Source organism: Equus przewalskii, chromosome 18, assembly GCF_037783145.1.
Source record: "Equus przewalskii isolate Varuska chromosome 18, EquPr2, whole genome shotgun sequence".
NCBI classification, from domain to species: Eukaryota; Metazoa; Chordata; class Mammalia; order Perissodactyla; family Equidae; genus Equus; species Equus przewalskii.
In genome coordinates this window covers 57,549,565-57,563,967 of record NC_091848.1, presented here as the reverse complement: position 1 = coordinate 57,563,967, position 14,403 = coordinate 57,549,565, and the positions used below count along the sequence as shown (strand labels likewise).

At 38.2% G+C, this 14,403-nt stretch overlaps 1 long non-coding RNA gene across 7 annotated transcripts in view; it reads right to left on the bottom strand.

Moving 5' to 3' along the window:
* Positions 1-14,403, bottom strand: part of LOC103551414 (uncharacterized) — a 327,409-nt gene that overhangs the window by 68,265 nt on the left and 244,741 nt on the right. For all 7 annotated transcript variants that reach the window (XR_011529001.1, XR_011528997.1, XR_011528999.1 and 4 more), the window contains one exon: positions 8,256-8,351. This is a non-coding gene — a long non-coding RNA (uncharacterized lncRNA). The remainder of the gene's footprint in view (positions 1-8,255; positions 8,352-14,403) is intronic.

The following is a 14,403-nucleotide window of genomic DNA, read 5'->3' as shown; positions in this document are numbered from 1 at the left end:
TTTCCTTTAACATCTCATGCAACTAGTATCTTGAAGAATGTAATTTGGAAAACAGTGTTCTGGCGGCATGATGTGGGGTTTCATGCTAAGTTCTCTTGCATTAAACACTTAATAACTTAAATGAAGACAAGGGAGCCTGCTTATCACATCTACAGCCAACACAAAGCTGGGAGAGACGGCTGAGATGATGGATGACTGAATCAAGTTTTAAAAATATTATGACAGGTTGAAATATTGGGCTGAAACTAACAAGATATTATTGGGCTCCAAGATCATCTCATATGTGCAGGACAGGAGACACCTGGCTTAATAGCAATTTCCATGAACAAACTCTAGAGTTTACTTGATAATAGACTCCACATGAGCCAACAATGTGTTGCCACTGCAAACAAAAACAACATAGTAAAACTGTTATGCTGGGACGTCTTCACAGATGAAAAAGCACCTAGACAGGGGTGTTCCAGACTCCATTGTCTCCAGTCCTGGTCAGACAACCTTTGGAAGCTGGAGTTAGAGATTGAAATGTGCTCAGACAAGGACCATAAGAAAGGGGAGGTGTCTGAATGCCATTTCAGGATAGGAACACTAACTGGAAATGTTTGGTCTAGAAAAAACAATGCTTGTAGGCCAGCCTGGTGGTGTAGTGGTTAAGTTTGCGTGCTCTGCTTCCGTGGCCCAGGGTTTGAGGGTTCGGATCCTAGGCATAGACCTACACACTACTCATCAAGCCATGCTGTGGGAGCATCCCATATGCAAGGTAGAGGATGATTGGCAACAGATATTAGCTCAGGGACAATCTTGATCACCAAAAAAAAAAAGAGAATGCTTGCACTAGGCTCTGTATAAGGAAACACTTTCTGATCGTTCACACTTCAAGGAGAAACAAAGTAAAATGCTGACTTACAAGATGGTGAGCTCTTTATTGCTAGATATATTCAAGTCAGGCTGGGTGATCATCTCTCCAGGATGTTGTAGGTGGAATTCCTACACTGACCCCCACGTTTCTAGTCTAAATGGTTTCTAGGAGTCTATTAAATGATGCATTTCAACATTGTTTTTCTGGTCACTGGAATCTTGTAATATTTTGATATACAGTGCTGTAAAATACTTACTAGATCTGGAAATAACCTTTGAGATAATCTATGTAAGACTGCTTTTTAGAGGTGAGAAGCCAAGGCTCAGAAAATTTGCATCCTTTCATTTGCTAGATGTTTCCTGGGTGCTTGAGATGTGCAAGACCCTGAAATATGTGCTGTAGAGAATACCACCATGAACAAGGAGAACTTGCTTGCCATAAGCTTATTATCTAGTGTAAGAAGATTGACAAACAAACAGCCAAAGACAATGCAGATACAAAACATATGTACTTGAGGAATAAGCAATTCCTTCTGATTGGCAAATAGGAAAATGTGGAAGTTGGGAAGGTGTTCCAGCAGAGAAAACATTAGCAAACTCAGAGGGAGTTTTGGAAGTGGCTTTCGTGGAGTTGGAAGTGGTCTTGCATAGGACCAACCCAAGGTAAAGGACCCTGTGGCCCTTGGAAGCAGACTCAGGCCCATTTGGACCAGGGATACTGAGATCCAGCTTCCTGCTAGCTTGAACGGATCTCAAAGGTGTACCTAGGTTCCTGGTGGGCACATCACTTTAGGCCCACAAACTCATTGTCCCGTAAGGGAGGGTGTAGACGAAATACGGACAGAGTGAGCTGTTATAAAGCTCAGGGCCAAGGGCAGGAGTCACTCTTTCACTAGTGTAGAAATTTCGATGTTATTCCAAGGCCATATGGGAGCCATCTGAGTTCTCTGCAAAGGGAAGTGGCATCATTCGCCTAAGGTCATGCTGCTGGGCCTGGAATCTGCATTTCCACATCCCTAATCCACCATGTGCTCCATTACTCCACACTGTACCTATTATTACCTATTAAGATCTGCATTCCACATTGATTGAACTCTAAATTAATCTTGATGGGCACCTAATATAAAGAATACCTTTAGATATGGATCTGAAACAACACACATGAACATTTCCAAGAGGATTCAATCAACGCCTATTCAGATTAAATACTAACTTTACTTAAGGGGTTAAGAAAATATGAAGAATAAAGTACTAGAAGTGATTAAGTCAGCCCTAAAATAACTGTAGCATTTATTGAACACTCCACATGTACAAGCATTGCTTTTAAGCCTTGCAGCAACTCAGTAAGATAGATATTATTAATCCCCATCAGCAGATGAGGAACTGGGATTGTCAATATAATGCCAGCCAGTAAGCCACTAGACCTTAGAACAAGCCCAAATTTGTCTGACTCCAATGCTCACGGTATTCCCTCTACGGCACTCAATAGTCTACTGGGGTAGGGAAGGCAGTCTTGTTCAGATTGTCCTTTTCTACATGTTAATCTCCATTTTATAAGAAAAATAACAGAATGTAAATCCTCAAAACAACGAGTGTACTTTATACTTTCTCTACCCCTCTGAATGCAATCGGTACAGCAATAACATAGAGCAGGCAATTTAATCCAATTCAAAAACCATTGATTCATTTAGCAAATATTTTTGAAAAGTCTCCTATGTGCCAGGCACTGTTCTTGGCCCTGTGGATACATTAATGAACAGAAGATGCAAATTCCCAGCCCTTATGTGGAATTCAGTTTCTTGCGACCGTAAGACTGAGGTCCTTGTGTTCTTGGTTGATGTCAGGGAAGACGGTTCTCAGCTTCTAGAGGATGTCCACCATTCCCTGACACATGGTCCTCTCTGTAACATGCTAGTTGCTCATTCAAGGCCAGGAAGAGAAAGTCTCTGCTGCTTCCAGTCTTTGACTTCTGTCTCTGATCTCTGGATTCAAATTTATAGGGCTCATGTGATTAGGTCAGGCCCACCCAATTTATCTCTATTTAGATTAACCAAAAGTGAGCTGCTCAGTAACCTTAAGTACATCTGTACAATTTTCAGTAATTAAATCTAATCTGCAGTATTTAAATCTCTACTTAAACTTAATAATCTTAATTACATCTTCAGGAGTCCCTTTTGCTACATAACGTACCATAATCACCGGCATGATATCTCATCATATTCATAGGTTTCATCCACACTCTAGGAGGAGGAGATTATATAAAGGCGAGACACTAGAGGCCATCTTTTGTCCACCAAAGGCAGTAAAGGAGCTTGAGGATTAATTTCTTCCAGTCCTTTGCTTTATATTTTCCATTCATTAATTCACGTATCTAATATATGCTTACTGAGCATTTACTGCATGTGTGCTATGTCAGGGGCTGCAGTTCAGTGACAGAGTAAGACAGAAGTCACTGCCTTCAAAGGACTAAAAGCCTGAAAGGGACATTTCAATAAATATTAGAAATAATAAAATCGTATGACAATTGCAATAAAAGAAGTATGTAAATCTGTAGCTTGGCACAGTGGAAGTGATCAGTCATTTAGAAGGACCAGAGAGCATTATGGAAATGATGCAATACCTACTATATTAATAAATGAACTCAAATCCTTCTGAAAAAATAGCCTTTATTTTCAGAGTTTCATGGAAGGAGTTATGATGGACACATATTCTCCCTTACTAACATTAATACTAGCCTGTTTCTATTTAACAGCTACGAATGCTGAATTTTCCCATTTCTACTGAAGTGTACCTTACAAGGTGTGGCTACTTACGCCATGGGCTAGTCAATTTTTCAGTTAAGTCTGTAAAGTGAAATTGATGAGTCTATGGAGAGGTCTTTCTATATTCATGAATGAGGTCAGAAAGATCCCAGTTCTATTAACAATAACAGGAACTACTGGTTTTAAACTTTTTTCCATATGCAGGTTAGAAATTAGGTTAAGTCATACCACTAGTAAATCTGTAGCAAGATCCCACAGGGCAATAAAAACAGTGAACACATTCATTTCTTGGCTTATATATGGAAAAAGTACATGGATGCCTGGGCTCCAAAGGAATAACTTTGTACAGTTCTGTTTGTAGATACACATGGTCTGTATAAACAGATGAAGGGTCCTTGGCTTCCTTTGGAACCAGGAAGGGTAGTGAGAGTCTAGCAGCCAAAAGCAAAACACTGATTGTTGGCTACGAACAAGATTGATCAACGGTCTGGGAGCTTCAACTCGCCATTCTATTTTCTTAGCAAGCACTTCATCTTGTGCCAGCCACTGCTGTGCACGCTGTTTGATTTTGGTGACTGGCTATTCATCATCCCCTGGTTTCCTCACCGAGTACAAGGGTGCCAACAACCCTGCTTGTAGCCTCAAGATAGCAGGTGGCAATGTTGGCAGTTAAACAGTCAGCAAGATGTCACTCTTACTTTTATTGCTTTGTTCCAGAAAAATGTAGAACTGAATGGGAGCCCATTTTCCCACCTCCCAAATTTTTTCAACTGTCAGATTGTTTGGGGAAAAAACAAAAAACTTAGCAACATAGAAGTTCCTTATAGCTCAAAGACACTAATTGATATTTATTTCAAGAACAAACAAATTCTTCATAGAAAGAGCCTCCCTAATATATCAGGGAAGAATTTTTCCCTGTAAAATGTAACATGGGAACTGTCTTTTGTAATAAGATTTTGAGTGGTTGATTGTTACATTGATTGATCCATTTATGTAATCTGCAGGGTTTCTCAACCTTAGCACAGTCGATGTTTTGGACCACATGTCATCCCAGATTAAAACGAAACATGATGAGAACACTGTCAATTCTCTGCCTAGATCCCTTCAGAATCTTTTTATGGTTTCTCTCTATGCATCCATCCCCCAGCCTCTCTGTACTGTGCTCCCAAAGGCTTACTCTCATACCTTGCTTCAGGGGACTGTCCTTGGGCGACTTGAACAGCTCTGTCCGCAGGTACAGAGATCTGGGAGTGTCTAGGAGATACTGGCTGTCAGGGTAGCTCATTGCTTATGGGATCAGCTCTGTGATGTAATTTCTGTTCTAGCCTTCCCTAGAGACTGACTGCAATTGGGACTTGGCTTGACTTCTCCTCTCTACACCCTCATCAACTTCTCCTGGCAGAACTTCCTTAACAATCTCCTACACAATCAGATAAGTATTTTGAAGAGGTCCCTCTAGCTGTGATATGGAGAACAGAGGGTTGGCTGAGATTACATAAAAATAAGACTGGCCTTTTAAATATATAGCATAGTACATCTCTCTGGAGTAGAAACGTCTCAGGGGGGCATTAGTCCAAACTTCACTCAAAGCAGGAACCCCTTCTAAAGCATCCATTACAGATCAGCTTCAGCTTGAAGATCTGGAAGCTCGCTCTCCTACAAAACAGTCTATTCTTTTTCATTTGGTTGCAGCTGCAGTCATGCACCACAGAACGATGTTTTGGTCAATCATGGACTACATATGCAATGGTAGTCCCATAACATCAATACCAGATAGCTAGGTTTGTAGTAAGCTATACCACCTAGGTTTGTGTAAATATACTCTATGATGTTTGCACAACAAGAAAATTGCCTATAGACACATTTCTCAGAACATATCCTCGTCATTAAGTGATGCGTGACTGTATTATAAACTTCTTATAATGAACCCTAATAATTGGCCTCCTATGAGTTTTGTCCATTGTTCCCAGTTCTGCTCTCTAGAATCTCACAGATTAAAATTAATCTTTTGTCTACATGTGGTTAATTTTACGTGTCAACTTGACTAGGCCATGGGGTGCCCAGACATAGGGTCAAACATCATTCTGGGTGTGTCTCTGAGGCTGGTTCTAGAGGAGATAAATATTGGACTCAGGAAGCTGAGTAAAGCAGATGGTCCCCCCTAATAGAGGTAGGCCGAATCCAATTGATCGAAGACCTGAATAGAACAAAAAGGCTCACGAAGAGGGTACTCCTCCTGCCTGACTACTTGAGCTGGGACATTGGTCTTTTCCTGCCCTTGGATACAAACTGAAAAACCAGCTCTTGTTGGGTCTTGAGCCTGCAGGCTTTCAGACTGGAACTGTGCCATCTGCCCTCCTGGGCTTCCTGCTTGCCATCTGCAGATCTTCTCAGCCTGCATATTCACACGAGCCAGTTCTTTATAATAAATCTCATATATATATATATATATAATCCCCTATTGGTTTTGTTTCTCTCAAAAACCCTGACTAATAAATACAATGTGACATCCCTGAGTCAGGGGTTTCCCTATGTAGTTTGATTTAGGAGTGACTGATATCCTAAATGTATCTCATCCCTTCCGGCCTGTCAGAAATCTTTGGCATTGACTATAGCGCTTTGGATTACAGGATTGTGCCTCCATGAAACTTTGGTTAAATGCAAATTTATATGAGAATTATGTGAGAAAATCATACATAATTCAAGGATAATTTTTGTTCTACTATCAGAGCTTTGGGTAGAGAGATACAGAGAAGTACATTTTGATGTGGGATATAGAAGGTTTGATAAGAGAATTAATGCAGGACGTTAGGCTTTTCATAAGTTTCCATAACTCAGGCTTCTAGAAACCCTGGGGTGGCAGGAGGTGTTTGAGATGGGCGAGGGCACAAGAAGGCACACAGAAGACTTCTGATCATCAATTCTCTTCTCAGACTGGCCCAACACAAAGAGAAATATCGACTGATGATTTTAACTGGTGTCTAGTTTACACATACTTCTAAAAGAAGTTAATAAATTTAACATTTTTGTATACATTTTTTAGATGTGGACTATTTCCTTTGGTCACTTTTTATGTGGTGAATCCAGCTGTTAAGAACAGAAACAACAGAGCATTCCTTGGCAATAAGACGTACATTAATAACTGTCTTGGTTGGCAACTTTAGGATAAAATTCTCTAAGAGTATAAGTCAAGGAAATAAAACCTCATGGCCCTACATTGCAATCATCCATGTCGTGTTGGATTTTAAGACCTTAGGGTAGAGAGATTCCTCATGACTTAAACATGCAAATAATTTTTTTGTGTTAGCAAGACTAGTTATTTCCTGGGAAAAATTAATATCTTCATGAGAAGATTACTTTCACCTATTTTTAATCTTGGCTATTTCTCTTTATGTATTACTCAACAATTAATGAGTTAATAAAAAAGATTTAAAAAATTATAATAGGCACTGAGTCATTTGAAGATCTAGACATCTTAACTGGATTCGTTTATTTAACTTACATGACTCTACATTTGATAGTAATTTTCCTTTGGCTACACATGAATAGCATTTCTAACTTCAATCAACTTTATTTATACACATAACTCTATGAAGAGAATGTGCATCATTTCTAACTTATGGACCATAATTGTTATTATTATTATTTTTTGCTGAGGTCTATTAGCCCTGAGCTAACATCTGTTGCCAATCTTCTTCCTTTTTTTTTTGCTTGAGGAGGATTAGCCCTGAACTAACATCTCTGTCAATCTTCCTCCACTTTATATGCGGGTCTTTGGCACAGGGTGGCTGATGAGTGGAGTAGGTCTGCACCTGGGATCTGAACCCGCAAACCCGGGCCGCTGAAGCAGAACATGCAGAACTTAACCACTATGCCATGGGGCCAGTCCTCCAAAATTATTTTTAATAATCTTCTATCATACCAAATTATTAGTATTTATTTGAATCTCATCCTAAATTTCATCACCTTTTAAAACAGAGAACACTGGTCTGAAGCTCAAAAGAATTGGTTGAAGTCCAGGAATTAAACTATGGCTGGGTGACCTTGAGGAAAGTCATAAAATCTTTTCAGGGCTATTGTTTTTCCTTAGATGCCAAAAGGGGCTTTAAAGAATATGATTTTTGAAACCACTCTCAATAAGAATATTCTACAATTAGAATGTAGTCTTTCGATCCTAGTTATATGTATGCTTTTGTCTTAACAATATTTATTTTTAAAAATTCAGGTGAATAAAAAAGTACGTGCAATTTCAAATACCTATAGGAACGCCTAGGAAGAAATCAAGCCATCTTTAGCACATTAACTTTACAACCCGTAGCTTATAAAGTGATGCGAATTGTCAGAAGTTGGGTAGGGGTAGGGAAGACATCCTCCCTTCGTCATGCAATGTTCTACCTCTAAAATTGAGTCAGTGCATTGACGCTACTTCACCTTCCGAAGATCTTAGGAGGGAGCTTCTCTCCCCACTCCAGATTCCCTGCTGGTACTGGGCTTACATCCCAGTTTGAGTGGGAAATTAGCTTTTCATTGAATTGTGAGTTAAACTGTATGGTTTTGACTGATAGGGAAGATGACAGCCAGGCCACTGGCACACCCAAACAATCTGCAGGATTTCCAGCAAAAGCACCAAGAACTCACAAGGAATGCTCTGGAAAGTCGTGGTGGTTTCTCTTCTCTTACAGACATCAGATCCTATGGAGACTCTATAGCCAGCATTGCACTCGGGGTGTGTACCTGTAAAAGGATGGAGAGAGTCAGAATAAACTGAGAGAAAAAGATATTTGAGCTTGAATTATCCACACTGAATGTCTCCTTTATTATTTTTTTTGGTTCTTAACATCCTGAGAATAAACATCTATGAATTATTTATTCATTGAATAATCATATTTGGAGTGTCTACTGAGTCCATGTTAATGCAAGGGACGCAAAGACAGATATTACAAACATTGCCCTTAAAGAAATGATCTGCTTGAAGAGACAGGCAGAAAAGTAAATATGGCATAAATGCACTAATTGAAGTGTGATAACACAACGCAGTGATAACACAGAAGAATCAGGGAAGGTTTCACTGCGGCAGCAGTGCTTGATCTGGTTCTGAAAAAGATGAGTAGCATTCCTCCAGGTGGGCTTGGGCATTGAGGATATGAGGCAGAATCAGGATTCTGAGTAATGGAAACAGCACGTACAAAGGCACATGAGACTAGAAAGGCCACAGTCTTTGGGGCAATTGCAGAAAGTAATTGTTCTGTTTGGAGCTTAAGGCGTGAGAGGAAGCTGGAGAGGTAAGCTGGAAAGGGAGGCTAAAGGTAGGTATTTTAAGCTAATTTTTGACATAGAGACATATATTCTGTTATTGGATGTCAACAGCAGGCACTGAATATAAAACAAAGACATTTTTATTCTCCTAAATTGTTGGTGACAATTTTACCAATTTTGTGGTAAAATTGTATATTGAAGTCTTTAATTTGTTCAAATTTACCATACAGGCAGTACCATGCAGGTTCTACAGGAAGGCAAAACAAGTAAAATACAATCAAAACTCAAACTCATCAATTCCATACATTCTTCCACTCAATAATAATATGTCATAGCATGAGCATGACGTGAGAGTTTGTACTCTGCTCTGTCCTCTCTTGGTCTCAGTGCTGGAACATCTCTCACAGTGTCTCTCTCTCCTTAACAGATTAAGATTGTGAAACAATTTATATCTTTACTAGATTTAGATTTTGTAAAAAATACACATTTTCAAAACATAATTTTTTACGCAATCTAAAGGCAAGTCAACACACTTGTTTGGTGCTCAACCAAAATATAAATGACATATTCCAATGCTGGAGAAAAACAAAAGATCTGCATTAGACTATTTGAGTGATGTTATATTAATCCCCAATGTGCACATTCCTAAGAGATTTAGGCTGTTTTTCATTTTTTACAAATTCCATCCTCTGCATCCTCCACTTTGGATTCTAACTTGGGTGAAAGATGTAACTCCATGATATTCTGTTTATTTTTTTTAAATTCTAGTAATTAAAATTAGAACTTTGAGAAAATAGACAAGAGTTAATGATGCAATAATTCTATCAGTATGAACCATTATTTAACATTTATGAATATTTGTAAGCCTTGTGATATCCCTTCTCTAAAAAGCATCATCATCGTTGTCATCAACATCACCATCAGGAACACATTCTTCAAGAGGAAAACAATAGAATAACAGCAAAACTTGGAGAAAGTAGAGTCTGCCCTGTAACACTCATGTTCTTTGACCTCGGTGAATATGTCATTAATGCCATCCTGATTGTGGCCTATATTATGCTTTCATTAAAATTCCTTATTATCTCAGAAAATATGTCCAATCTTTTAAAAGGAAGACCATAATTTATCCAGGCCCATGACACTCTGTTGGCTGGGGGGTGGGATTTCCCAACCTTTTGTTTTAGAGACGACAGGATGGTTTTGATAAATATTTGTAAAATTTCTACAGTGATACATTCCTCTAGAAAAGCCTATCGCAACTGGGAAAATCAGTTGAATATCAAGAATACTGATATTACTGAATCATCTTTTTCTCCACCCAGAAGAATACTTAATAGATAGCATGGATCTGCATCTCTTCAATCATTCGTGTAGAAGGCAGAGTCTGGGTGTGGTGAGATCGTGAAGAAAGTCTGAAAAATGGAACTTGGTTAGGAAATTTATTGGGATTTGTGAACAGATCAGATCTTAATTGAAAATAGTAAGCCACACTCAGTCCAAAAATACAAGCTTCTCTAGAACAGGAATGTTGGCTATTGCTCTATTGTGGCTCTTCTGGGCTGTAGATTCTCACATTGTGTGCAATATCACTGATGTGGGAAAGAGTAATATGTGTTGATAATTGAATCTACTATCCACTGAACTGCATAGTGATGGATATTAGATGGAAGATGGTCTATAACCTCAAATCATTATTATTTCATCTTATGAATGTTTAAACCAAGCACGACTTTTTAACAAGAAGTAAAATATGGACTTTGCTTTTCTGAAATAGATAGAACATCACACAGCTTAAAATGGAAGAATAAATTAGGAGAGGGGTGAAAAATCAAGAGTTCCTACAATACATAAATAAATGAAATACCATCTAGAAAATCTCTAAGGTGCTGTATTTTCCTCTATGACTGCTCCTTTCTTATATTTAAACTGCTAATAAGATACTCATAAATTATTGACCAAAATGTTGATATTGTATTCTGTGTGTGAAAAATATGAAAAGGGTCTTAGGAGCAAATGAAGGGAGATCAGAAGAGGCCACAATGGAGAAGTCAAGCTTCATTTGAGTTTGAAGGAGTAGAACTTAACCTTAGACAAAAACAAGGATGACCTCTTCATGCAGAGGAAACAGAAGATCAGAGGCATAGAAGGGGGACTGTCTATGCCTCATTTGGGAGTCAACAGGTAGGCTGATGTGGCCTGAGGACAGGGGTTATTTTGAAGATAGGAGACAATTAGATTGAGGACAGAATGTAGAAGGCTGAGAATGCTAGGTTCAAGAAATTAATATAAAAATAAGATTTAAAACTCTTAATCACAGAGATTTCACTAATATTTTTATGATTTTACAGTAGGAATTTTTTTAAAAAGCAAAAATTATAAACCATAAAAGTGATACATTTCACTAAACCAAAATTTAAACTTCTACATGATAAAAATGAAAAGATAATGAACGGTACAGCAATTTTGGAAGACAGTGGCAGCTGCTTACAAAACCGAACGTATTCTTTCCTTACAATCCAACAATTGCACATCTTGGTATTTACCCAAATGAGTTGAAAACGTACGTTCACACAAAAACCTGCACACAAATGTTTAATTCATCATTGCCAAATAAGTGCTTTATTCATAATTGCCAAAACTTGGAAGCAATCAAGATGTCCTTCAATAGATGAATGGATAAACAAACTGTGGTAAATTTATACAATGGAATAGTGTTTAGTAATAAAAGAAACGAGCTATCAAGCCACAATAAGACGTGGAGGAGGGGCCGGCACTGTGGCTGAGTGGTTAAGTTCACGTGCTCCGCTGCAGGCGGCCCAGAGTTTCATCGGTTCGAATCCTGGGCACGGACATGGCACGGCTCATCGAGCCACGCTGAGGTGGCGTCCCACATACCACAACTAGAAGGACCCACAACTAAGAATACACAACTACGTACCTGGGGGCTTTGGGGGAGAAAAAGGAAAAAAACAAAATCTTAAAAAAAAAAAAAAAGACATGGAGGAAACTTAAATGCATATTGCTAGAAGCCAAAAGGCTCCATACTGTATGAGTCCAACCATGTGACATTCTGGCAAAAGTAAAACTGTGGAGACGGTATAAAGATCATTGGTTGCCAGGGGTTCCGGCGGAGGGAGGGGCGAATAGATGGCACACAGGAGAGTTTAGGGTGGTGGAACTATTCTGTGTGATACTATAATGATGGATGCAGTCATTATATATTTGTCAAAACTCATAGAATGTACCACACAAAGAGTAAACTCTAATGTAAACTATGGACTTTCGTTGATAACAATGTATCTATGTTGGCTCATCAGTCATAACAAATGTACCACATGAACGCAAGATGTTGATAAGGGAAACTATTGAGTGGGATCAGGAGGTAAATGCGAACTCTCTGTACATTCCATTCATCCACTGTTCTAAAAATAAAATCTATCAAATAAAAAAATATAAAGGACAAGAGGAGAAAGCTGTTTGCAAGATACAGAGCAAGAGATTAGTAGCTGGAATATATGGAGAATCTCCTCAGATCAATAAGAAAAAGACACGCAATCCGATGGAAAAATGGGCAAAGGAAATTAAACCAGGCAATACACAGGAAAAAGATATTGGATGGCAAGTAAATATGTGAGAAGATGCTTGATCTCACCAGTAAACATATTCAACATTCAATAGCGCATTGATTGACCCCTACTCTGAGCCAGGCACTGTTTTAGGTGCTTGGGATTCATGAGTATACTAGACATGGAGGCTTGTGCAAGTGGAGGTAAAATTATCACAAGTAAGGCATTTCTTTTGCACTCACCATATCGGCAAAAATTAAATATCTGCTCTTATCAACAATTGGCAAAAATTTAGAAGTGCAGAAAATTTCATGCCCTGATAGGTGTAAAAAGTGGTTCAAAAATGTGAAGAAAAGTACTTGATAATATCTTGTAGAATTAAATGTGCATACCCTAATACCCCCAAAAATTACTCTTCTATGTATATAACCTGAAAAGATTCTTGCACATGTACACAAGGAAACATAAACAATAATGTTCATTACAGCATTGTTGTAATATTTTAAGAATTGTAAGCAATCAGGGAGTTGATAAATATGAGTATATACAAAAGAAGGAATATTATAAAGCAGGTAAAAGAAATTAAACAGATCTTGATATATGAACGTGGCTAGATCTCAAACCATAAATTTGAGGGAAAAAATGTAACTGGTAGAATATAGAGCATACAATAAATTGTGTTAATAAAGAATCACATAATACAATGCTATATATTGTTCTTGTATATATATGTATATACAGGGATGTATAAAATTTTTTTAATAGATCAGAACAATCTCCACTAAAAGGATAATATTGGCTGTGCATGGTGAAAGCAGAGGGGAATGGAAAGTGGGTATGAGGAGTAAAAGCAACTTCAAACTTCATCTGTAATGTTTTATTCACTTCATTCAAAAATGATGAAATAAACACTGCAGAATTTTAAGTGTCAGTTTCAATTAATGAGTGTAACTGTTTGTTATATATTATTTTGTATTTTTCTGTATTTCAAAAAAGACCTTTAAATATAAACAAAATTCTAAGAAGTATAAGTGAATTTGTTATAACTCTACTCCAAAATAAGCAAATGTTTTAAGATACCTATCAGAATTTCTGATTTAAAATGGCATCTAGCCAATAAGCCCTAACACAACCATTTCCAATTTTCTATGAAAATTGAGAAAGTAGATACCAAAAGGAACATAGCGACAATCTGGGAAGAATTTCCTCTAATTTTCAGACCAAAGGAATTGAAGGAAAAATTACAATCTGTGGACCCCTTATGTAGTGAAACTGAAATAAAGCAAATCTAATCACCAGAAAGTAATTAAATAACCACTTTAGCCTTTCCTGAGGTCTGTTTATTGGTGTAGGGAGGGTACAAAAGACATTACCAGACAGACCACTTAGCAGCCTCTGTGTTCTCTTGTGATGCTGGTTTTTTATGATGACCAAATGTGGGCCTTCTTTATACTTGCAGCCATCAGTATTCTTGGTCTACAACTCATCCATTGAGTTGGACAAGTAGGGATGGACAAAGAGTGTTAAGTTGCATTCCAGGGTTGTGGAGTCTACACAAGCAAAGCACCATGGTAGATGTTCTTTGTGTACACAGGACTCACCTAGGGAACTTGTTCAAAATATAGGTTTTCAGGCCTTCCTCCTCCCCACACTAAAGATGGTGATGCTTGGTGTCTGAGATTAGGCCCAAGGCTCTGCATTATGATGTTGAGGAGCTCGTGACTACAATTTGAAAACTGTATTGTCATCTAAGCTTCATTGAGAAGAGCCCTTGTAACAATGCAAACTGGGAAGAATAGTTTTTTCTCTTCTTCTTATGTCCTCTACCCACTTAACCATACATTATACATTGGAAAAAAAAAAAAAAAGCCCAGATCAGTCCAGCAAAACCGGAAGACACTGGGAACTGGACTCCGGTTCATCCTCATCCTCTGTCTTTGGCTCTAGATCTGAGGAGAGAGTTG